Here is a 25,145-nt window from a genome sequence, read left to right as displayed (position 1 = left end):
GAGTGCAGACAGAAGTTCAAATAAGTTAGTAAAGACAAGGTATCAAGTTCAGTATGTTTAGTCCAGCTATCTATTTAGAAGGCTGAACTGAGTCGGAAAGGAGAAATGTGATTAAGTACCCACATTATGCCTCTTGGCAGTTCCTTACAGAATTTGTGTCTTTTTCTGGGTTCAACAAAATCATGAAAAGATATCCTTAGTTCAGGTTTACTGAAAGAATTCACCACACCTACAGAGGGTTTATCAGGGTTGAGCACATGGACTTGCATTCAACTTCTATCTTCAATTTTCCCATGCCTGGGGAAGCTTTCAAATGCCTTTGTGCGTTTGGCTCAGCTGGAATGCACTGGAAGCATATTGAAGTAAGAGCTTTACAATCCTGTTCCTGTCTGAGAATCTTGCCTTCTTGGGATTCTGCACAGTGGAATTAGGTTATAAGTCCATTCACCCAAACACACAACCTTTTTCAGCTCTTAAATGGACAAAGATTTTAAAAACAGCCATGTGTGTGAGGGCAATAAAGAAAGAGTTTTCATGTGCATCCAGGTCTCCAGTCTTTTTTATATGAAATCCCTTTTATTCATCTTTGTATATGAAGACAAATGTCTGTATTGGATTACTGTTGGAGAGAGAAAAGTGAAAAATAATGGCATTTAGAATGGAACTTAGACTATCAGAATAAGATATGATTGGCTGACTGAAACATTCCATTCTGCAACTTTTCTTCACTGGCTAGTCCCATTTTGTCAATATTATTAGCCACTATAAGGCTACTAGCTTTTTTCTTACTTTATTTTACAATAGGAACTGAACAGAGAAGAACTGTCACATTGCATTCAGTTTTAATAGGATAAAAATACATGCTTAAATTCCTGGAAATAATAAGCTTTGCTTTTATTTCATATTACAATTAGAGTTAGGTGTTATAAACATTTGCAGAATCACAAACGTATTTGTGATGCTGCTGTGAAATCTTTCGCATTATCTTATTAAAATCAAATAGAATGTCAAATTACATTGGAAATGCAGAATGCAAGGGATTCTATACCGGCTGAAAAATAGAGATGGTTTTGAATAAAGCTAATAAACCACTGCATTCATAAGCCATAAATATTATCAGTGTGTGCTCTGTTCAGCTTTCCAAATCAATTTAATAAATGTGCACCAACAAAAGTCCATTTCACCACAATCTCTTCATGTGCAATGAATTGAGTAGCTTCATCTTCAAAAAGAAAACACTGTAACTGGTCTGTGAACCAATGCCTAGGGCCTTAAGATAGAAAAGATCTGAAAAGAATATGTTCCAAAAGAGACAAAGAATATCGATTCAGATAGCAAATCATGCCAAGAAAGTCCATATCCTATAATTTAAAATTAACATAATTTGACTGCTGGGTTCACACATTACACAATATCATGTGTTACATTTACTTCTCCATTCTGATACCTCCAATTATATATGTAAGTATAGTGCACATAGAAGCCTAATCAATTGGAGTTTATTCAATAAATCGTATTTAGTGCAGGGGGTAGGTAATCGGAAAACAAGAATCATATACTGCCCTCCTGCTAATCTAAGGTGACCAGATTTTCAGATTGGTAAAGAGGGACACCTTTGACGGGGGGGAGGGGGGCTTGATTAAAAATTTTATACAGAGCAACAAAAATTTTCATACAATGCAAAAATAGTATTGTAATATTTCTTATTATTTTAACATAACTACAATTTACAAATATAAATTTCAACTGTGGCCAAACGTCAAAATTTTGATCGCGCAACCATGAGGATGCTGCAACGGTCGCTAAGTGTGAAAGTGGTCGCTAAGTGTGAAAAATGGTCATCAGTCCCTTTTTTCAATGCCATTGTAACTTTGGTCACTATACCACCTTTCTTGCCACAGTTCTTAAGTGAATAACTGCAGCTGATAAGTTAGTAACATAAGTGAATCTGGTTTCCCCATTTGACTTTGTCAAAAGGTGATATATGACCCCAGGACACTGAAACCATCATAAATACGAATCTGTTGCCAAACATCAAAATTTTGATCGCGTGACCATGAGGATGCTGCAATGGTCACTAAGTGTGAAAATGGTAGCTAAATATGAAAAATGGTCATCAGTCACTTTTTTCAATGCCATTGTAATTTTAGTCACTAAACCCATACTTATACTTGCTTTCTCATACATGCTTTATGAAAAAGCGTGCCTGTCCCACCAAATGCGGGACGTCTGGTCACCTTATGCCAGTGATGGGCAACCTTTTTGGCGTGGTGTGTCAAAAATCGGCAAAAAATCGAGCATAACTCGCGTTGTGTGTCACTTCGACAAAAAACATAATTTTGCGCAATTTATAGTTTAAACTACAAAAATGTATAATTGCAATATATAATTGTATTTAATAAACCAAAAACAAATTATTTAACATACCTGCTTAGTAACTTCTTTGTTCATCAGTCGATTTCGTATGTTGCCCTTGATATTATTGAACTTGTTTGGGGTGCCGTGAACCAGGGCTGTGGAGTCGGCTGCTTCCAGCTCCACGTCCTCATCAACATGCCGCTCCAGCCCGCCCCTGCTATGAATATTCCTAGTGACGCGAGGGCGAAGAATATGAATATTCATAGTGGGGGCGGGCCGGAGCGGCATGTTGATGAGGACGTGGAGCTGGAAGCAGCAGACTCCACAGCCCTGCCATGAACTGAGATAAGTGAGGGGGAGGGCGAATTCTTTAACTAACCAGAAGTAGACTCTCTGTGCCGGCCTGACTGGAGAGAGGCACGCACTGTTCCCGCGCTCCTCTCCTGCGGGTCCTCCCTCGCCGCGCTGATGACGTGTGTGCGCACGGCACGCACGCCTTACCAGCAGCCCCTGCACTCAGAAAGGGGCGGCGGCGATACAGTAAGTGAGTGTGGGCGGGGGAGATCACACGTCCCACCCCCCCCGTTCCTCCAGCACAGATTCTTTCATCCTCGGCGGCCGTGCAGGAGCCGAGGATGAATCGCATGAAATCCTGTGCGTGTCACCCCAAATGGCTACGCGTGTCAGCACTGACACGCGTGTCATAGGTTCGCCATCACTGCCTTATGCTAATCTTCTGTAGTCTTCAAATGACAGTTTTCAAATAAAAGTTTTGGCCTCTGCGGACAGGATATCAAGGTTGATTTGAGCTGCAACATTGGTGCCTTAAATGTTTCCGATCTTTAAATAGACTTTGCCTTTCATTAAGGCCTTTCCATACCCAACATCTTTCAAAAGGCCAACAAATTTTACCTTCCATTTCAGTGACATTATGGTCTCATTGGTCATATTTCCTGTGGGCCCAGGAAACCATGTTTGCAAAGCAAGGCTAAACCCCAACTGCAAAAAAAGTTACTAACTTCTTAGCATACAGGTTGTTTTTTTTAAAAAAAAAAAACAACACTTGATCATTAATAGAATTTTACTGTGTCCTGGAAAATTCTATACTAATTTGCCAAATCCCTTTGAGAAATTCAATTCATTCCCATTTATATCATAAGCTTACGCCAGAGAATTCCTGGGAGGGAGGAAGATAGGTGGCTAAGAACAGAGGTGGTATTCAGCCAGTTCTGACAGTTCAGGAGAACTGGTAATTGAAATTTTGAGTAGTTCGGAAAACTGGAAAATAGGCTGGCCCCGCTGCATCCCAGGCAATATTTTTGTTATTGTCCTGAACAGGAGAAAGGAGCTGGAAAGCAGGTTAGTGCGGTGGGGAGGGAATGGGGTTTTTCTAGTAACCATCCCCCAGGATTGGGGAGGGAATGAAGGTTTTGCAGTATCCTTCTCCTGCCAAGCCCACAAAGCCACGCCCACAAAGTCACACCAAACCCACAAAGTCACACCCACAGAATCCAGAAACGGTAGTAAAAAAAATGTGAATCCCACCACTGGCTAAGAAGTATAAAAATCTAATTCACCTTGGTCCTCACAGAGATTGCTTTGAATGATATCATTGTTCTAAAAAACCTGGCTATATCTGCAATCATTCTTAAATTCCTATTGAAAATAATTTGTAAAATGTTTGTACTTTTTTCATGCTTGCATGACATCATTTCTTTGTCATGAACGAGTGTTTCAAATAAAAAACTGGCAGGTACAAAACCAAATACGCATGTTGACTTGGCACAGCTTGACAGAAGAAGATTCCTGCAGAAGGAGTCAGAGCTCTTCTGCAAGGAACTTCTAAACCAACAACTTAGACATTTCTAAGGAAATTGTTGTTTGTAAATTCTCTAAAGAATTCAAAAGTCTATAGCTTGAAGAAGCACTCATTTTTTTTAAAAAAAAAACCACCTTAATGAGAAGGCCTAGGGGAGTGACTTTTTTGATAGCTCAGCATATGTAACCCCTTCCCTCTCTTACCTGGCAGACAGCACTACCTAATCATTCTCTCTTTGAGAAATGAGGGGCTTCAAATTCTAATTAATGCTCTTTGGAATGGCAGCCACTATAGATCTGAGCAACTCCATTAGCTTTAGCTAAATTACAGGAGTTGGTTAGAGAATGATCCAGACAAAGAAGGATAATAATAGCATGCATATTAACTATACAAAGTAACATATGAAAGTTTCTACATTAGCGCTGTTTATAACTTAAAATATCTTCTTCTAAAAAGACATCTGCTCCTCCTTTTTGGGGGGGGGGGGGAAGGAAGGAGACCATCACATTATGGTGGCCTCCTGTCAAATAGTTTCAGATACTAATGCATTCTTAAATGAAGTCATCCTACGATGATTCTTTCTATATTCAGCTGTTTGTGAGATATTAAAAAAGAATGCAATCCTTCCAAATAAATTCTTCAACTCTAATTAGAGCCAGACACTCCAGTTTTAGATAGTCAATGCTAGGATTGTGATTCCACAGGAGATTCAAAGATCAAGGTCATGGAACAGTTGAAAAGGTTCAATTTAACCTACCTTTCCAATTGACCACTTATCCTAACAACTCTAATTGTTCACCAGTTGGCACATTATACATTAAAATGTCTTTCAGGATAGTTCTAAATCAAAGGATAATCTAACTTCAATCATTAGGTTTGAATTAGGAAACTAATTGCATTCTTTCTTAAAGCATTTAAAAGAGTTGCTCTTTCAATTTAACAGATCCCCAAATACATTTCTTCAGCACAGCTTGTGCTGTGAAATACGCAGAAAAAAATCTTGAAGTGAAAAGTTTGCCCTATAGGCATATTTCAAGTTTCATTTCAAAACAAAATGAGAAGAGCCATTAAACTTATATGAGAAGTTAGCTTTTCATTCAGTTCTGTTTGGTCCTAGCCAGAAACAGTTTGTTTTGTCCTAATAACGTTGAGGATAGAAGTAGAATGCCTTCAACTAGGGACATTCAAGAAGTATGACTTATTTGACAACATTTAGTCCCCAATTTGTAGTTCCACCTTCCATGATACCAAAAGTTCAGTATATATTTGCATTTTTAATGTAAGTTCTAAATAGCCATTTCTGATGTGGCTTTGGCATGAGTAGAGGCCATTTGAAGACAGTGCTCTCTGCCCTGACAATTCTGTGCTGCTTTCCCAATATCAAAACTTTTTACCAAAGTTGTTGTTCATCTGAGAAGAAAGCTGCTAATGGTGTGATATCAAGATGTCTCAAAATCCTTAATTTCCTTTCCTCCATGACTTGATCGTCAGAAGACTACAGTTTAAAAAAAAACATCATCTGGGAAGACAAGGAGACTCATGAAAGTCAAGAGTGTGACCATATGATTGATGCCCTGACCCATTTTATATGCTTTGCAATGTACAGTACATAAAAGGCTGGGGCTTTGATTGCATGGGTATGGCTGTTACCTGTGACCTTTGTAGCACACCACTTCTTTAGTTTAACAATCTATAGAAGCATCACACAAACCATTCTCCCATGTGGATAGATAATTCAGAAGCCTGTAACGACAGTATTTGTAAGCATGGAAATTTCAATTCTTTATTGTTTCCTACCTATAGACAAAATTTTGTCAGACTGAAGACTCTACTATCTGACTCTACAATATAAAGGTAAAGGTTTCCCTCACACACATGTACTAGTCATTTCCGACTCTAGGGAGAAGGGTTCATGTCCATTTCAAAGCCAGGATCACGCAGGTGCTGTATGCATCCTGCACATGCGTGGAAGCGCAGAACTCGTCAAAACCGGGTAAGAAACGCGGGTGGGTGGGTGGGCCCTTCGGCGTTCCCGGAAGTTACTTACTTCCGGGTTCGCCGACCAACCGGTTCGCGGGGACCGCCGCGAACCGCCTGAAACCCACCCCTGATGGAAGGTATGATGACACTCTTTGTCTTAATGAGCCTTCTTATTTGATCAACACAACATGAGAATGTAGGCAGTAATTAGGTACATATTTTATGCTAAGATTAGTTTGTTGGTTTGGATTTAGCAAAGTGTCAGCTATCTAACACAGTATCAGGACTTTCTAGGTTAATATGCAACATTCCCATAGGATAAACAAAAAAAGGTTAGTATATTACTATTAATGAAATTCCTTTAAACTTTGAATTGGTTCAATCTATTCCAGCTGCCCATTGAATTTTTCCTATTTCAGGGGATTAACTTGAGCCACTTGTTGCTCCTGTCAGGTTTTGTACTTTCAAAAAAATAATAATCCCAATCGGGTTTGTTCCTTGATTTGGTATCTGGTTTATCTTGAGTCTTGATTTACTCAGGCTTGACTAACATCTTATTCTCTGGTTTCTAGTTCTTGAATAGTTTTATACTGTTATCAATATCCTGACACATTTTTTTCACTCTTTGCTATTGTTTATTGACTACTTGCTTCCTTCTGCTGTCAAGTTCTGTCTCCTCCCTGTAAGGTAATTACCTCCTTGTAAGGTACTCATAATTCTATGAATTGATGCATGCATTTAATAATTAAGTAAAAAATGTAGTAGACTGTTCATGATAAACCCCACTATTCCCAGGGTTTTTTCCCCCCATTCAGATCTGCAATGCTGTAATCTTCAATAATTTAGAATACCAATATAATAAAAGTTGGTAAAAATTTAAAATGTGGTGCAGTCTGAAAAGTTAGAGGTTCTGAAAGTAACATTTCTGCAGTATATCCTAATCAAAGCTACATTACTTAAAAGTGAAGGTTCCCTCCCAACCTCCCAAAAACCTCATATCATATTATTGAAATGTGAAGTTTTGGTTCATGGAATAGATTTTAATAATTCAGCCTTCGTAATACTAGAAAGTTGTCAAATCAGTTATAGCTCCCTTTTTTACTATCTTCAGATGGAATTCATTGTATGAAAACAGTCAAAAGAATGAGGTTATTAATAAAAAGCTATTTGCTCTCAAAGAGAATTTATGTTCATAGGTTGATGGATAGGATAGATTAGGGCAATTTATTCTTTCTCTCCTTGAGTCCTGACAAACATACCTAAGAAATGGTTGAAACACACAGTCTTCTTTCAGTTGCCTTCTTAGCCTCCCATTAAGAAGTTATAATATAGAATAGCAAAGGGCTCCTCTATACTCCTTGTCAACGTGCTATCATTACATCTCCCAGAAGGGTACTGGCTCCACAACGTAGTTTGACTTTACCTCTGAATGAGATTAATAAACTTTCTACATGCACAGAGAAATATGCACAAGTTACTTTTTGGGTAGCTATTGATTGGTCAGGATTGTGGCAGGAAGCATTTACAAAATATGCTTCCTGCCACAATCCTGACCAATCAATAGCTACCCAATAACTACCTTCATCACAAATTATGAAGAACTGGTGCGAGACACTTTCTTGTGACTGCAGTTCAGTTTTTTTTTCCTATTATGATTTATTGTATAACCAGTATTGTATAGGGAAAAACCAAAGTGTGTTTATAGGTGCGTCTCTATGTGATATGATGGGTGGGGAGGGGAGGAGAGGGGAGGAAACAAACCAGACCAGAATTAGATGAACTGTTTCCTTAAATGCTGCAATTCTTTTATTTTGCAGTATTAAACATTCAGGTTTTTTTTTATTACACTGGCCCCATGAGAATAAAAATGACCTAGTTTTGTACTTAACTGCAGCTATTGGATGGCATCCAGTTGAGTTCTTTATCAGAGGTAACAGGAAGAAGAGGATTATTCACTCATATAAACTCAAAGCTATTTTAGAGCTGATGTGGGGAAGAGATGTCAGGCAGCAGGGAAAGGACGTCTCATTTTGCCATACACTGTACCATTCAACTCTGCCTCAGTCTGATAAATAGGTATCTATTTAGTTCAGGCTCCGATTACATAAAACGTGGAGTTCTATCTTCTTTCTTTGGATAAACAACAGTAGCAAGTGTCTGTGCAAAAAGAAGAAAGGTGGGTGCATGGGCTCTTACTGGAAGACAATGCAGAACGATTTTATGGCCTAGTTTCAGGAAGAAACCCATTTTGAACTTTTCTTTTCTCATTGGCGAATATAAAGTTTTGGCAAGACTTTTAGAGTCGCATACACAAGAGGAAAAATAAGCAGTTTCCTCTTCTTCCTCCTTCAGTGTCCATGGGGTAAAAATTTAAGAATTCAAATCAATTTTTAAATTCAATTCTATGTATGTATGTATGTATGTATGTTTACATAATACTTAACTGAGTTGAGTTTAAGTAATTTTATCTAACTTTTAAAGAAGAAAAAGCCTTTAAAAATAAGGTTATGGAGTCATGGGTACTGAATGAATTTATAAATAGTTATCCAATTGAGATTCTGGCTATAGGATGTTTATTGAAACATGAAAAGAGAAATAAGTTCTTCAGATGAGTATAATTCACAGAGGATGACTGACTTCTATCCTTGTCATTTCAACTGTTTGAACAAACATAGGAACAATTTGAACAATTTTTTTCATCCAGTTGTTTATTTCCATGTCATTAATGTGCAGTTCAAAAGCACAAGATGCATCTATGAAAAAGCAATACTTGTTTCCCCTAATCTGTCATATTTTATTTGAGAGATGAAAGGAAAAGTTTTCTTCTACCTGAGCTTGACTTCTGACAATGTTAATGTAGTTTTCTTGATAATACTTGAAAGTGCTTTATTATTTCCTTCATCTAGGTTGTTTTTTCACCTCTGAACTTTTCTGGGGATCATCCATCTAAGTACGTACTAATCCAGTTCCATCCTGCTTAGCTTTTCAAATTCAGACAAAGTTAACTTGGTACCACCATGGAGCTGAATTACATAAAATACAATCTTCTAATCAAATGGGAGACATGACAGCACAAGACCACACCATATAAACCAATAGTTATGAGAATGACATTTCCAGGAATTAGCTGAACTCCTCAATTTCTTTCTAAACAGTTACTTAATAAGTATCCAGGTTACAAACTCCCTCTTCTTGTGCAACATTTTTCTACAGTCTATTTAAGTAATATATGACAGTGTCAGTAGATGAAAGAAATTACTAAATGTTTGGTGTTCAATGAAGAAATAGTGAAAGGAGAAAAAATGGTGGTGGCCCGACAGATAGACATAGATGGAAAGTACTGCGAGCACAGGCTATGCTTCTTTACCTCTCCCAGTTATATTTCTGAGATATTGCAGAAGAGCAAGTTTATGTTCCTAGAAGAGAAGTGATTAAATGTTAACAGTGATGAGACGAAAGGAAATTAGGAGTACATGAAATAATAATGATCCTGATGTGGTCCTTTGAAGCTGACAGAGAAGAAATTAAATTATCTTTAAAAGAGATCGTGTAAAGAGTTTTAAGAACGATGTGTTACCTAAGACAGTAGCAAGGTACCAATTAATAAAATTGTTCCAAATGCAGCGCTTTCACAAATAAAGAGATATATGAAAGGGAAATTGAATCTCTATACATAAGTGAAGCTGTCAGCCATTTGTGCAAATTAAAGATAATAGAATAATCTGGCTAATATGTCAAATGAAATTAATTGTAATAAACCACACTCCTTTCTTAACTTCAACTGATAAAAGAACAAAAAAGATATATATTTTTTTCTTTTTAGTTGGTTAAACTGAAACATGAAATCAGAATAGATGTTGCTAAGTGTTGGCAATACCCAATAGATCATACAGTATATGCTTCTTTTAAATGATATTGGCTATCCAAAATTAGCTTGCTTTCTTTTTGATTTTTGATTAGCCCAGATTTCATGTCTACATTTCACTTTTGAGTGTTAAGTTTTCTTTATACTATATTATTGATTTTACATATGCCGTAAAAAATCCTACAAGAGTTGAATGATAACTGTGATCCTTTTCCATCTACTTTCTGGGAAGACATAATGCCACACATTTTAATCTGGAGTTCAGTTTGAAGATTCAGAATGCAACTAGCTTTATTTCAGTATCAAATCTAAAGCAAAATTCAGAAGCCTGAAATTTCATGAGTCATACTTAGAAATCAATGAATACATTTTCAAAATAAAGAAATTAAAAATACTCATATGCATAACACATGCCTTGGATGAAAATTAATAGTTGCATTTTAATTTGTGCAAGGAACAATTTGAGTCTTTAAAAAATATTTAAATTATCATATTTTCTGGGGAATAGACAATTTTAATAATAAATTTCCCTAAAAAGTTACAGACTATGATAATGCAGACTTTTCTAGAAGAAGAAATGAAACTGAGTGGCTCACTTGTTACATTCCCACTTTGTTATTGTATAGCAATGAAAAAAAAATGATATTATACAAATCTGAATTAGTCAGAGGATTTGAATGGATGTAGGGATGGAGTATGATCACTAAACAATTTCAAAGTAATCACTTCAGCCCTACTGATGTTTTCACAACATGTTCCTATACAGTAGGGAGTGAGTCACCCTAAAGTTGTTTGGCAACTATTTACAAATGCAGTAAAGGCAGAAACATGTTGATCTTTTGCTGCCCTTATTGCCACAAGGTAATTTTTAATGTGGGGGATCTTCTTCATATTTGGCTAAACATCCTTTGGGTCTTCCTACAATAATATTGTGGGCATATCTTCTTGTGTTTCAAGTTCTAGAGCTCCTCAATAAACCATGATTTGAAAATGTTCCTAATCAGACCAATATATGTGAGAAAAGAAAACACATATTTTTTTCAGTGTATGGAATGGAAGCAGAGCAACAGTTAAACATTTGCACATCTATTCAGTTTTCAGGCCCTTGATTTCTCCCTCTCAGTTGTATGACCTAGACCACAGTGTATATGACCTGCTAGCCACATTTTTCCCATGGCTGTATGCACAGAGATACACACAAACATTACTACTGGTAGAGGGTTTTTAAAAAATACTTTGGAAGCCATCTGCTGGGGTCATTATCTGAACTGTTGTAGCCATGAAACTCCTTAACTAGATTCCTGAACATGAAAATCTCAGACAGTTCATGTAGGTGAATACGCATTTGTTATTTCATCATAATAAACCCTAAGAAAAAAACCCCAGTTTGGGATGTATGATTTACTGAGGAGCTCTGGAAGTGCTATTTTACCCAATAAGAGCTCCACTTGTTCAAAAATACCTTTCTTCATGAGAATGTTTGTTTAAATATTCAGTGCTTTGAGCCCAGGAAATGGCTGATTTTTCTCAGAACACTCAATTAGATTTCACAGTAAATTAGATCACAGTCTTTACACATATTTGATTAACAATTTTATCAATTATGCCAGATGTAAATATATTCATTGATATATATCTTGCTGTGTATTCAGTTTTGGCGTTTGTTAAATATTTGGCACTGTATGGAATAGCATACTAATTTAAGAAGCACACAATCCATAACTTAGAGAAGTGTCCTTTGTATGTTGAAGTGTTTCTAGCTACAATCCTTTGTGAACGTAGAAGAGAGCAAGTTCTGTTGCATTCTATAAGGATTCATATATAAAATTTTACTGTGAATGTTTTGTGCAAGCTGATTTACTTTTTAAGAGATTATTTGTGTCATTTTCAACTTAAATTGTTTGAAGAACTATAGATATACATCTTAAAATTCAACTGATGTTGTTTAACCTCCAAATGTCCTATGTTTCTGATCTTTTACCTGGAAAAGAATAATTAGTGTACCAAACTGCTACACTATACAGAATTGTAGTTAATAAAAGATGTTACAGAAATATGGGGCTCATTTCACAAAACCTTTGTTCCAAGATAGGATTTTTTTTTACATTTATATATTTATAAGAATCTATTTTATTAAATTGCATACAAGATATATGTGGCAAAAATTGAAAATTAAAACAACATATAGAATGGATTAGAATCAGAAATATTTTTTGCTAAATTTCTATATTTGGAAAAAAATATATTTAACATTCTTTTTGTCTTGGTGCTCTGGTGGATACTTATCTACCAGTTATTTAGTATTGTAAGTACGTAAGTGCCAGAGGTGGATTTCTCCCTATACGGTTAGGTACTCCAGAAGAGGTAGTGAAAATCTGGCATACCGGATAGGACTGGAAGTAAAAATGGTGGCTTGGCCATGCCCCCAAACCTGTTCTTCTGTCAGAAGGTTTTTTTTTAAAAAAATGGTTCAGGCAAGGGAAAAAAAGCTTTAAAGAGAGAGAGGGCGGGGAGGGGGAGGGATAGAGGGAGGGAGAAGGAAGGAAACTCACTTTTCTGCTGGGAGATTCAGCAGAGGAGAAAAACAAATGCTGTCACTTTAAATCAGAACTGAGTATGCCTGGCTGTGGAATTATGGGAGTTGAAATCCACAAGTCTTAAAGCTGCAAACTTTGGAGTCCTGCTTTAAGTTGAAAAGCTGCTCAGGTTTGCAAAGTGACATTCAGCAGTTATTTGGAGGGGGGATTGCTTCCCACAGATGGAAGGGAGAAAGAAAGAAAAGAAAAGAGAAAGAGAAAGAAGAAGGAAGGAAGGAAGGAAGGAAAGAAAGAAAAACAGCACAGCAATTTAGGGCTAGAAGGCTAATCAGAGGTCATCTAGTCCAACCCCCTGCTGCAGCAGGAAACCTTACATTGTCTGGAGTATTTGGTGCCTCTAACAGAGAGGAAAATTGCCAGAAAGGAGAAGGAGTTTACTAGGACAAGACTGCCATGCAGAGGAAGGCAGAGATAGTCCTTGACTTATGACTACTATTGAGCCCAAAATTTTGGTTCCTAAGCAAGAGCATTGTTAAGTGCTTCACCACATTTTATCCAATCCGTGACATCTTCTGGTGAGTGACATCAAGTTGGCCACACCCACCAAGCCATGCCCATAAAATAGGCCACACTCACAGAATAGATAGTAAAAGGTTTTGAAACCCACCGCTGATAAGTGCTACGCTTGTTCAACAAACTGTGATTTAAAATACTTAGAATTATGTGTCAGCCCATATTAAATATTCCTAACGCCTCTTTTTCTGTTGATATCTTCAATAAGGTTATTACATGGTACATGGTTATATTCTCTCCGTTATGTAGCCCTGGGAGAATAATTTGGTTTAAAAAAGAATACAGATAGCGCTTTCTAAAAGCTAGATAGGTGAAAAGTAATCATCAACCAGTTCTTTTTTTAAGGTTACTTGCACACTTTTCTTATTCCTCATTATTATTGGAATTAAATGTAAAAATATATCCCATAACAGCCTACAATATTGAGAAGATAATATACTGACCAAGACATGACCATCCTTTTAGGTCTATAAAACATCAAGCTTTTAGTAGCTACTTACTGTTCTTATAATAGTTTGGAAAGCATCTAGAGAATTTGCTCATTTATGCTGTATTCAGCATACATATGAACCATCAAGATGAACGGTAATATATTTTGAAGGCTTATAAAAGAAAGAGGGTTTAAACAGAAGACATTTGTCTACATTACAAGCTTGAGTTCTGCTGGGTGTATGTCATTGAATTTGTCAAATTAAAAGTCTGCTGTACTAGATTTGGAAATACTCTCTTTCTCTAAGGAAGCCTAACTGTAGTACAATCTGAACAAATGCATAAGCTGTTGCATCAAGAAAATCAACCAGAGATTTATACACATGCTGCCTATAGACTTCTATTAAAGAAAGTAATAAGGAATACTTTCTTTTTTTAATAATAATTTTATTAAAAGTTGATTAGAATAATAAAAATTAATACAGACTAAAAAAACAAAGTCAAAAGTACAACAAAGACAAGACAAAAATTAGAAAAAGTCTATGTTTAAGCTACTGTCCACCCTCTTCCCAAGTAAAAATAATTAAGTGGAAGTGAAATAGTTAAATTAACACATATAAAACTTTTCATCCTATAGTTTAACTCTTAACTATAGGTAAATCCAATCAATAATGTCTTCTCCAATCCAGTAATCAGCAAAAAGTCCAGAATCTTAATTTAGTAGCATCAATTAACATCTATAAAACTGAATAGTCCATACATTACCTATCTTTAAAAGCCATAAAATCATCTCAATATCCTAATGTGATCAAAAGACTAATAATTTAACATTACAGTAAGGGAGAGAAAAATGTTCAAACACTGGTCATATAGGATAAACCAATATTGTAGTTGTTCTTTTTTTTAAAAAAAGAAAAAGTTCCTTTAAATAGGCTCTTTTCTAAGGCAAGGAAAAATAAATTATTCCGATTGCTCACTGGGATTGTCATTTTTATTTCCTTTTTTAAAATATTTAAAGCCTCATCCATGCAATTTACTTTTTTGGTACTGATGACACATTCTTATTCAAACTCTTATTTAAAGTTGTTCTCTGATTCCTTCATATCTTCTTCTGTAACATATTCTGGGAACAGACTGTCTCCAAGAAGGCACAACATAACTAAGCTTATTGATTCAAAATCCTGATGTAATACCTCAAAAATATCTCTGAATGGCATTACAAGTTGCTTGTTCTGTTATGTCTCCAAAATCAAAATCATTAGTCTTTCCCACAAATTGTATTTAATTTTTAAAAGTAATGACAAGATCTTAATATTCAAAATCCAATATTCCAATGTTTAGAAAACATTCCAGAACCAAAATCATGTCTGGCTTTTTGTTGTTTATTTTAAATTCTTAAGTATTATGAAAATATATCTTCATTTTCTTATATTAAGGATTGAAAGCACTCACCTGGTGTATTTCCAATCTTGTCATTTTGAAGATGTCTAGCTTCTTTAGAGGGGTAAATTGGCAATTTATAAAAGTAGTTAGAAAGAGAAGTGTGACCTCAGCATCTTTTGAAAAGGCTCTATTTACAGCTGGAGCAAGGATGGTAAATTCATTTGGCTCCTGATTCTTCCACAGTATCTAGACTGTTGCTTTGCAATATCCTTGTGAGAAGGAACTGTATGGAGCATACCTTGGGCAATCTTACTTCATCTCTTTATCCAGAGAGGAAAGGAGCCAGTCTTCTTGTTAGCTCCTGTCTTTTGCGCTTGAAAGTCTTAGAAAGTAGTAAGAACTACCATATTTTTGGAGTATAAGGCGTACCCTTTTCCCTCAGAAGAGAGTGAAAATCTGGGTGTGTCTTATACACTGAATACAGCATTTTTTTTGCCTCCTGAAACCCTGCACCCCTCACCAAAATGGCAATGCATAACCTTCAGGAAGCTTCCAGAAAGCTCCTGGGGGCTGGGGAGGGCAGAAATGAGTGAAAAATTGGCCTTTTCCCCCTCATTTTCACCCACCCAGTCCCCAGGAGCACTCTAAAAGTCTCCTAAAGGCTATGCATGCTCTTTTTGGAGAATTTTTGGGAAGTCTGCAGAGTGCAAAAACTTTTTTTTATTTGTCTCTTCAAAATCTTGGTGTGTCTTATACTCTGGTGCGTCTTATACGCTGAAAAATACAGTAGTTTCAACTACTGTGAAACCAAGATAAGAAGCTATGCCTTTATTCAATTTACATACTGAATGTATGAAAAGATACTGTGTATTACAGAAGCAACATAATTTTATTGATATTGATTATCATTCTTACTTTAGGTAAAGATTTATTTATGCCAGTTTTGCTTTGAAGTTTTCTGAAAGATGTTCAGGTAGTGAGTCATCTCATTCTTATTTATTCTTCAACATATTCAAGCATTGTTAAGATTCTCTTATTGTTGAAAGAAGCTTGACTCACTTATTGAAGTGCTTGGCTACTCAAGCTTTATTTCAGAACTATTACAGAACTATTAAAGAACTATTACAGAAGCTTGATTTTATGATTGAGAAATACATTAAATTGGGACTGATTGAAGGTGGGAAACAATTAAATTGTAAGCTGACACATAAAAATACAGTGAATATCATAGTGAACAGAAATATTATTTAAGTGGTGCATCAGAACTGAACTGCAAACATCCAGACAACCCCCACATGTCTATAAAGAGAAATTTCCACATATCCTTGTCGCATTCTGCAAATTTTTGCAGCCTGAATTTGATAAACCTTAATTTCCACTAACTCATCTATATTTTTACCATAGACAAATTAGAATAATTTCTTATTTAGAACAGGATTGAGTATGATTTACAGAAATTCAGCAGACATCTCCATAGAGAGCATTTGCAGAGAGTAGGTTTATTGTGAAAGAATATGTCCACGAAGTATAACATCTTTACAAAGTGTTATTTTGTGGCAGGGGTGACATTTGACTGGATTGGACCGACTTGGGTGAACCAGTAGGGACGATTTGAATCAGTTTGCTGAACTAGTAAAAATCACCCCTGGGTGGCCCCACCCACATCTGCCTGGTCGCCATCTCAGTCGTCTGCTTGGCCGGTCACTGCTCACCTCTTCCGGAAGCTCGCTCAGCCCTTCCAGCCCCTTGCTCCACCCACCCAATCTGAATGTTTCTCTCTCCATTCACAGCGGGGCTGCTGCAGCCTGTCCCTTTAAGGTAGTCCCTGGAAGGGAGGGGGAGGGGGAGCATAAAGGGAGCAGCAGCTCTGCTGTGACCGGAGGGAGAAAAATTCAGTTCTCTGCCACGGCATTCACAATGAGTCCTTCTTGTGCTCATGCACACATTTTTTCCTACTGGGTTCTGTGGACATGGCTTGGTGGTGGGGGTCATGTGAATGAATGACATTGAGTTGGCCATGTCCACTCAGTCACAGGACACCCCCAAATCAAGCCACACCAACAAAATTGCCAGGGGAAAAAATTGAATGTCACCCCTGTTTTGTGGTGATATATTTGTGCCTTTTTGTTTTTAAGAGATTGTGTGTCAATAAGAGCACCCCTTACTGCATATGTTTAATGGTTCTGTCAATTAAATATTAAACTTCATTAATTTAGACCACAGATCTTTTATTGTGGAATATACATATAAAATAATTCTTGGTACGTCATCAGTACCTAGATTTTTGCCCATCATATGAGAAGTTGTATATGTAGTCAGATTGGTGCGTATTAGAATCTCTTCAGTTTTTCCTTGTGGCAAGTTCAATCGTAGAGTTAAATTGTTTATCCCATAAAATCATTCATTATTAATTCTTCTACAGCTTCTGGTAATTTACCCAAGCAACCAAATGACAAGAGAGCTATGCAGTTGTTAATTAATCCTACCATCATTCAAAACATGGGGGTATTGATTGCATTTCTATATTGCCTACAAGGTTGTCTACATGAGCTGTGGTAAGATAACACATATTTTCAATGGCAGGCACTTATTAGGTCTCAGGATGAAACCTGCATACGCTGCCCAGGTGGCTCTGGTGGTCTGTAATTTGCATTTAATTTACATATTATTATATATCATCTAAGGCATTTTGCTGAGAAATTCTAGAAAATTATACCCTATGGGTATTCTGTAGGTAAACCTCATTTAAAAATTGTCGGAGATATTAATAAAAATAGGAAACTATTGTAGCCTATCAAGCATGCTATAATCCATGATGGTGACACACATCTGGAGTTTGATAGATCCTGTTTTTGATGCCTGCCTGCTTCTGCAAAAATGAAAGTTAGAAAAACTATGCCATTGCAGAATCATATTTCAGTTTTAGAAAACCAAATAAAAGCATCATTTTATCTAAATAATAGCTTAGATGCATAGATTCTTTTATCTTGCACAAGAAGAAGGAATATATTGATATGGTAAATACAATGCATTTATATTTCACAGAATAATCTTACATACTGGTGAAATGTTGAAAATTTATCAAAACAGTATATGAAATTTCAACTGGACACATACAAAATGCTCTATGCAGGGACCAGTGTTGCTTTCAATGCTGTGGGGAGGCAGGTCATTAGCCAATTATTGGACCTTATGGAGGAGTCTTTCATGTTCAATACTGACCTTCCTTGTGATAGCCAAGCTGGTCTGCTACTAGAACCTGGTTCATCTGTACTGCTAAGCATTCATGCACTGATGTTTGTTTCTTAGGTAGTGGATGTGGTATGTCTGGGCCAGTGGTGGGTTTCAAAAATTGTTGGAACCTACTCTGTGGGTGTGGCCTCCTTTGTGGGAGTGGCTTGCCACTTATGTGACCAGATGGGAGTGGCTTGCTGCCCATGTGATCGGATATGAAATTATGAATTAGTACTTAGGTTGGCCAAGTAGCTATTCAGAAACTCTGGCATTGAAGCATGCAAGTCTTAAAGCTGTCAAGTTACAAGATCCTTACTAGTGGTGGGTTTCAAAAAATTTTGGAACCTCTTCTGTAGGTGTGGCCTGCTTTCTGGGTCCACTGGTGGAACCTCTTCTAACCGGTTCGGTAGATTTGATGAACCGGTTCTACTGAATAGGTGCGAACTGGTAGGAACCCACCTCTGGTCTGGGCCATGCGCTGTCCAACTCTACATGTTCTTGACCTGCTGTTGTATATCTGCTACTGTCATGGAGACTGATTCCTCTTCTGGGAACTGTCATGTGCTCTCAGATCCTGCAGCCCCTTCACATTGATGTTATATATTTTATCTTTTTGCCACAAGTTATTCCACTACTGTTCAGTTTTTGCTGGTGGTAGCTGTGCTGTGACTGTGTTATTGTACTGCAGCTGGATGGTTCTTTGGAGCACACAGTATTTATCTTTCTGACCTCTACTTCTCCAATGTATCTTCTTAGCCTGGCAACCTTTGTTTAGCAGTCTTGAGGACTTCAGATGCACACACACCTAAAAACAGACGCAAACACAAACACACAAGCACAATATAGATTCTCTCTCATTCACACACGCTGTAAATTAACATATTGCCAATGATGTGCAAATCTAATATCCTCCTCCACTTTTAACAGATTGAAATATTAGGTCTACATAATGATCCAGATTTATAGGATGAAATTTCTGATGTGTATATGAAAGCATCCCTAGCAAACACCCTAAAACAAAATGTTGTCAGTTTGGAATGATTTAAAAATATATCTAACAAAGTATGAAGAATGAGATTGCTCCTGGCTAGGGGAAACTACTTTAACTGGGTAAGCCCAATGCAGAAGTATTTTGCAAGAATGTCATTTCATTTCATTTTTCTATTTTTACTTTTTAATGTTTTCTAATGTTGTATTACTTTTTAATGTTTTATTATTTTAATTATTTTTAATTTATTTATATTTTGTATTTATTAACCACCTATCTCTCTGAAAGAAGGGTCAAAGAATGTCAAATGTGCCCACCAACCACTGCATAATTTTATATACCTCTTTCATATTCCCGTTACTCATGTTTTCGTTAAGTCAAAACACCAGAACACTAAGACATTTCAGGATGTTTCATCACAGATGTCCTGAGATTAAGTGCATTGTGTGCTGCTGAGAGTTTTTTTAATGATGGCAGTATAGAAATTGAATAGCTAAATAAATAATTCCAGTTCCTTGAAAATTTAATTTTCATTTCTGTAATTTTTCCAGATATGCAACAGTGCATCTGAAAAAATAATAACCAGAAATATAACAAGAATTGCGAGAGTAATCCCATCAGAAATGCCTATTAAGGTATTAGGATCCTAACAGTTTTTAGTTTGATTAATTTCTTAATTAATGCAATTAATAGTGGATGATGTCCAGGATAATTTTTAAATTAAACACTGTTTATCCTATAATAACCTATACTTATCCCAATTATCATATTATAATAACTTCTTTATTTGATTTTTCTAAATCCTGCCTTTATTACTTTATAAACAACTCACAGCAGCTAACATACACAGTTCTCATGAATGTGTTCCTGAATAATGTTGCAGGATGCAATCTGGGTCAGTCACTGGGACCAGAGTTTTACTCTTCTGAGCTTTCAGACTCATGTTGTAGCTCATCCTGAGGGAACTGCTCTCTAGCACCACATATTCTGCTAGAGAGAAGTTCCCTGAAGATGGAGTCCCACACAAGTCTGAAAGCTCAGAAGACTAAACCTCTGGTCTTTGTGACTGACCCAGATTGGATCCTGCATACCCAATAATCTTTTCTCCTCCCATTTTTCCTACAACAACAGTCCTGTAAGATGAATGGGATGCACTGAACAATTACAATAATAATTTCAGAAGTTGCATTCCTTTATATACCCCATAATAATAAAAATGTAATAAACTGGAATTGAATTGAATTTTATTATTTGTATGCCGCCCTTCTCCGGGAAGGACTCAGGGCGGCGAACAATTCAAAAAGGGGAAAAGGGGAACATAGAACAAAATACAGATAATTAAAATAAGCAAGAATCACGCAACCACACAAGTTGAGAGGGGAGGGGAACTCATCAACCCCAGGCCTGCCGGCAAAGCTTTTCGGAAGGCCTGGAGAGAGGTGAGGGTCCGAATCCCTGCGGGGAGTTCGTTCCAGAGGGCCAGAGCTGCCACAGAGAAGGCCCTCCCCCGGGTAGTAGCCAGGTGGCATTGGCTAGTAGACAGAACCCGGAGGAGGCCAACCCTGTGTGATCTAATGGGTCTTTGGGAGGTAATTGGCAGCAGGCGGTCTCTCAAGTACCGAAAGTCCAGAAAGAATTAAAAAGTGTTTTGCTCAGTGCCTATAACAACAACAACAAAAAAAAAACCCAATAAGAAGACTTCCAGAATCTCCAATTGCTAATGTGTAGTGGGTCTTGACTGACAGATTTTGTCATCTTCTCCCTCATCGGAAGAGGAACGGCTCCATTAGACAGATTGATTCCATGAAGAGTTGCAAATGTTGAGATGGCCACTTAAATAACTGAGATTTTTGTGACCAAGATGCAATTATTTCAGGATGTAAATCTAATACTCATTTCAACTCTGCACTTTAATTGTCCCCTTTTTTTTCTTTGCAAAAGCTGAAGTTTCTGGACCATCTGCAAGGACAATCTCATATTTCTCCCCCACTGTCCAAGTAATAAGCACAATCCTATCATTCAAGACTTACTGGTATTGGTCCTGACTTCTGGAGCAATTGAGTACAAGCCTGAGGCACTGCCATAATGTAGTCCTATTAAAGTCATCTTCTATTTGGGGGTGTATGATCTCTAGACTTACTTATTATAAAGGAACATATTCTGTTTGGTTCTGACTCAGAAAGTGAAAAGAATATCTTCCAGAGATCAAAGGCATGCACAGTCAAATAAAGTTTCCATTTACTTGATGGGTGGGTCTGAAATATTGCATTCAGCAGGAAGAGACAAAAGAAAATTGCTCTGAGTCTTTCCCTGAATCACCTTTGCTATTGTCACAGTAGGTGGTGTTCAGACAAATCTCAGCAAGCAATTTTTAAATTAAAATCAATGAATCATATTTTTGCCAATATGCCATGCTATCATTTTATTTCAGTGTGTTTTTATGAAAGCAAATTAAATTTGAGGACAGAATTTCCACAAATGATTATATCTGCTGAAATGCTCACTGGGGCTATGGCTTCTCTGATGATAAAAGAAAATGTGGGGAAAATGGATATATTGCTAAAGGATTATGCTTCTTTTTCTATCATTTTCATTTGATATCCTGCAAGGGACAGAATAGAATGGTTTTAAAGGAGAAGAAAAGCAGTGCTCTTGTTGTTCTTTTTAAGAGTGAGGGAAGGATGAATCGGAAGATAACATTTCAATGACAAAAATAAAATAATATCAAATATCAGTTGGCTTCTCTTTTGGAACCTCCATAACCACAAATGTATAAATATAATTTTCATATATTAGGTTACCATTGTCAGCCTGAGACTGAGCAAGCGGCATAAATAAGGATATAATCATTTGTGAAATGAGGTGTCTGCTTTCAACTGTTAATAATAATAATAATAAAAAAGATAGGATCAAATAAAAGAAGGAATCTTTTGGAAAAATAGTTGGTATTAAATTAACATTGAGGCAGATAGACAAACAGACTTTTTTCAGCTATAATTGCTTTCAAAGGAAATGAGCTACTGGTGATGTGACAGAAACATATAATGCAAGACTCTATGTGAAGGCCTCTCTGACGTTCCCCATTATCACACAGACTCAGACATAGAAACACATACAATTTGAGCTGATATAATAAATATGCTCACAGCCAGCTTGTTGTAATGGTTAAGGCATCAGGCTAGAAACCAGGAGTTCTAGTCCACAAAGCTAATGTCTTTCTTTTAGCCTAGGAAGGAGGTAATGGCTAACGATCGTATTTTTCGGAGTATAAGAAGCACTTCCCCCCTAAAAGAGGGTGAAAATTTGGGTGCATCTTATACACCAAATGTAGTCCAGCTCACCTCCTGGACCCACCCTTTGGCCTTATGCCTCCCTCCTTGCAGCAAACAGCAAACAGCCTGTTTCAGTTTCAGCTGCAGCACAGCTTGATTAGCACAAGGAGCTGATTGTCAGTTTGATCGGCCTCCCGACCATCAACTGTTTCAGGCTGCAGGGATTGCTATTGCCTATTGCCGCCTCCGCCTGCCCCATTTTTGGCCTCCATGCCACCCATTTGCTGCTCATTCTGATTCCTGCCACCCAAAATGGGTGGAAAATGGGGCAAAGAGAGGCCGAAAACAGAGCATGCAGATGCTGAAAACAGGGCTTGCACAGGTGGCAATAGGCTATGGCCATCTCTGCAGCCTGAAACAGATTATAGTTGGGAGGCTGAGCCAACTGACAAATAGCTGCTTGTGCTAATCAAGCTGTGCTGAAATTGAAACTGAAACATGCTGTTTGCTGCAAGGAGGCAAATTGCTGGGAGGCAGATTTTTTTTCTCCTTGGGGTAAACTGGAACTGAAATTGAAACAGGCTGTTTGCTGCAAGGAGGCAAATTGCTGGGAAGCAGAGGCAGATTTTTTCCCTTGTTTTCCTCCCTAAAAGCTAGGCGCATCTTATACGTCAGAGCATCTAATACTCTGAAAAATACGGTACTTCTGAAAAATCTTGCCAAGAAACCTGCAGGGACTTATCTAAGCAATATCCAAGAATTGGACAGAGTTGAATAGAATAAATAAATATCCTAATTCACATGACTAATGTACAATATATACATATGTATACACCTATATCCATATCCTTTTATAAATATTGTGCTGAACCAAGATGGATCAAACCTGGTAGTATGTATAAGGGTTTTGTTTTGCTTTGTTTTTTTCAGCTAAGCCTAACAATGATTTGTTTCAAATATACAAAACTTGCATCTACACTATCTTGCTAAAAGTATTCACTCACCTGCCTTTACTCGCATATGAACTTACTGTAAGTGACATCCCATTCCTAATCCATAGGGTTCAATATGATGTCGGTCCACCCTTTGCAGCTATAACAGCTTCAACTCTTCTGGGAAGGCTGTCCACAAGGTTCAGGAGTGTGTTTATGGGAATTTTTGACCATTCTTCCAGAAGCGCATTTGTAAGGTCACACACTGATGTTGGGTGAGTTTACGTGACCTACCACTTCGTGGCTGAGTTGCTGTCATTCCCAAACACTTCCACATTCTTATAATTCAGCTGACAGTTGACTGTAGAATATTTAGGAGCAAGGAAATTTCACGACTGGATTTGTTACACAGGTGGCATCCTATCACAGTTCCACGCTGGAATTCACTGAGCTCCTGAGAGTGACCCATTCTTTCACAAATGTTTGTAAAAACAGTCTGCATGCCTAGGTACTTGATTTTATACACCTGTGGCCATGGAAGTGATTGGATCACCTGATTCTGATTATTTGGATGGGTGAGCGAATACTTCTGGCAATATAGTGTATGTTCCCAAGTTCTGCATTAAAACTTGTTCTTTCTGGTTAATTAGCCTCTGATGCACAATATGAAGTGTGATTTAAGAAGGCTTCTTGTTCAAGAGAGATCTGTGAATTAATCTAAGCGTGGCTGATTTCAGTATTTCATGTAGTCAATTGTGTGCCCATTCTGCTATTTAACACTATTTAAAATTCACACACAAAGCCAATACATTTTTGTTACCTGCATTTTTGTTTATTCCAATATGTCACTTCCTATTGCATTTTTATATGCAGTGTTTTCCAATGTACATATTTTAACATACCTTTCTATGACACATACATTTTTATATGAAATTTTTAACCATCACAAATCCTAAAGAAATGCAGAAACCAAAGAATAATTTCTCAATCTATACAGACGTCAGTGTCATGAAAATGATCACAAAAATGGACTTAAACTATGTACCAATAACATTCTTTGATATCTCTAAAACTGGCCTGAAATTCAGATACCCATTTGCTTGCTGGTATAGATAAGCCATTAGATAGATAGATTTTTTTTAAAAAAATCCCCAGTCTTCAAATAAACTACTTTTCTGATGCAACCATTTCATCTTAATAGCCAAGCCTGAAACAAAATTTACTCTTTACTCTCAGCAAGAACTAATGCTTATCAAATGCCCTGGTCAAACACAATAAAATCACACTGGGTAAAGAAATTGCTTTTGTAATTGATTTACTAGTTTTCATAGAAAAGGCAATTTCAATATCATTTTCATTAAATTGCTCATCTACAACAGGGAGAGGGGGAACTTTTCTATGTGTAAAGGCCAAATGCCTCAGTTTCCATGAAATGACATAGAGTGACCGATGCTTGAACAAAATTACTGTGCGTTGCTGTAGCCAAAAGCTGAGCTACAGAGTTTGAAATGTTAACATTAAGATTTTGAGGATCTGAGGTTCTTTTGGTGGGTGGGTGTGATTTGCTTGTCTTTAGAAGGTGAAAAGAATAAAGTTTTATACACTCTCTCTCTCCATTATTTTCTTCCCAGAAAACTGATCAGGTGATGTGTCATTTCCATTTATTCCCATTGTTATTCCCTGAATTGTTACATTTTTTTATGTGAACTCTAAACCAGATTCTACAATTGGTTTGAGAGAGAGTAACTGGCCCAAGGTCACCCAACAATTTATGT

The sequence above is a fragment of the Thamnophis sirtalis genome, unplaced genomic scaffold, assembly GCF_051295495.1.
Source record: "Thamnophis sirtalis isolate CommonGarterSnake01/CBP01778 unplaced genomic scaffold, rThaSir2_p1.2 scaffold_3, whole genome shotgun sequence".
In the NCBI taxonomy this organism is placed as follows: Eukaryota; Metazoa; Chordata; class Lepidosauria; order Squamata; family Natricidae; genus Thamnophis; species Thamnophis sirtalis.
Note: the sequence above shows the minus strand (reverse complement) of the source record.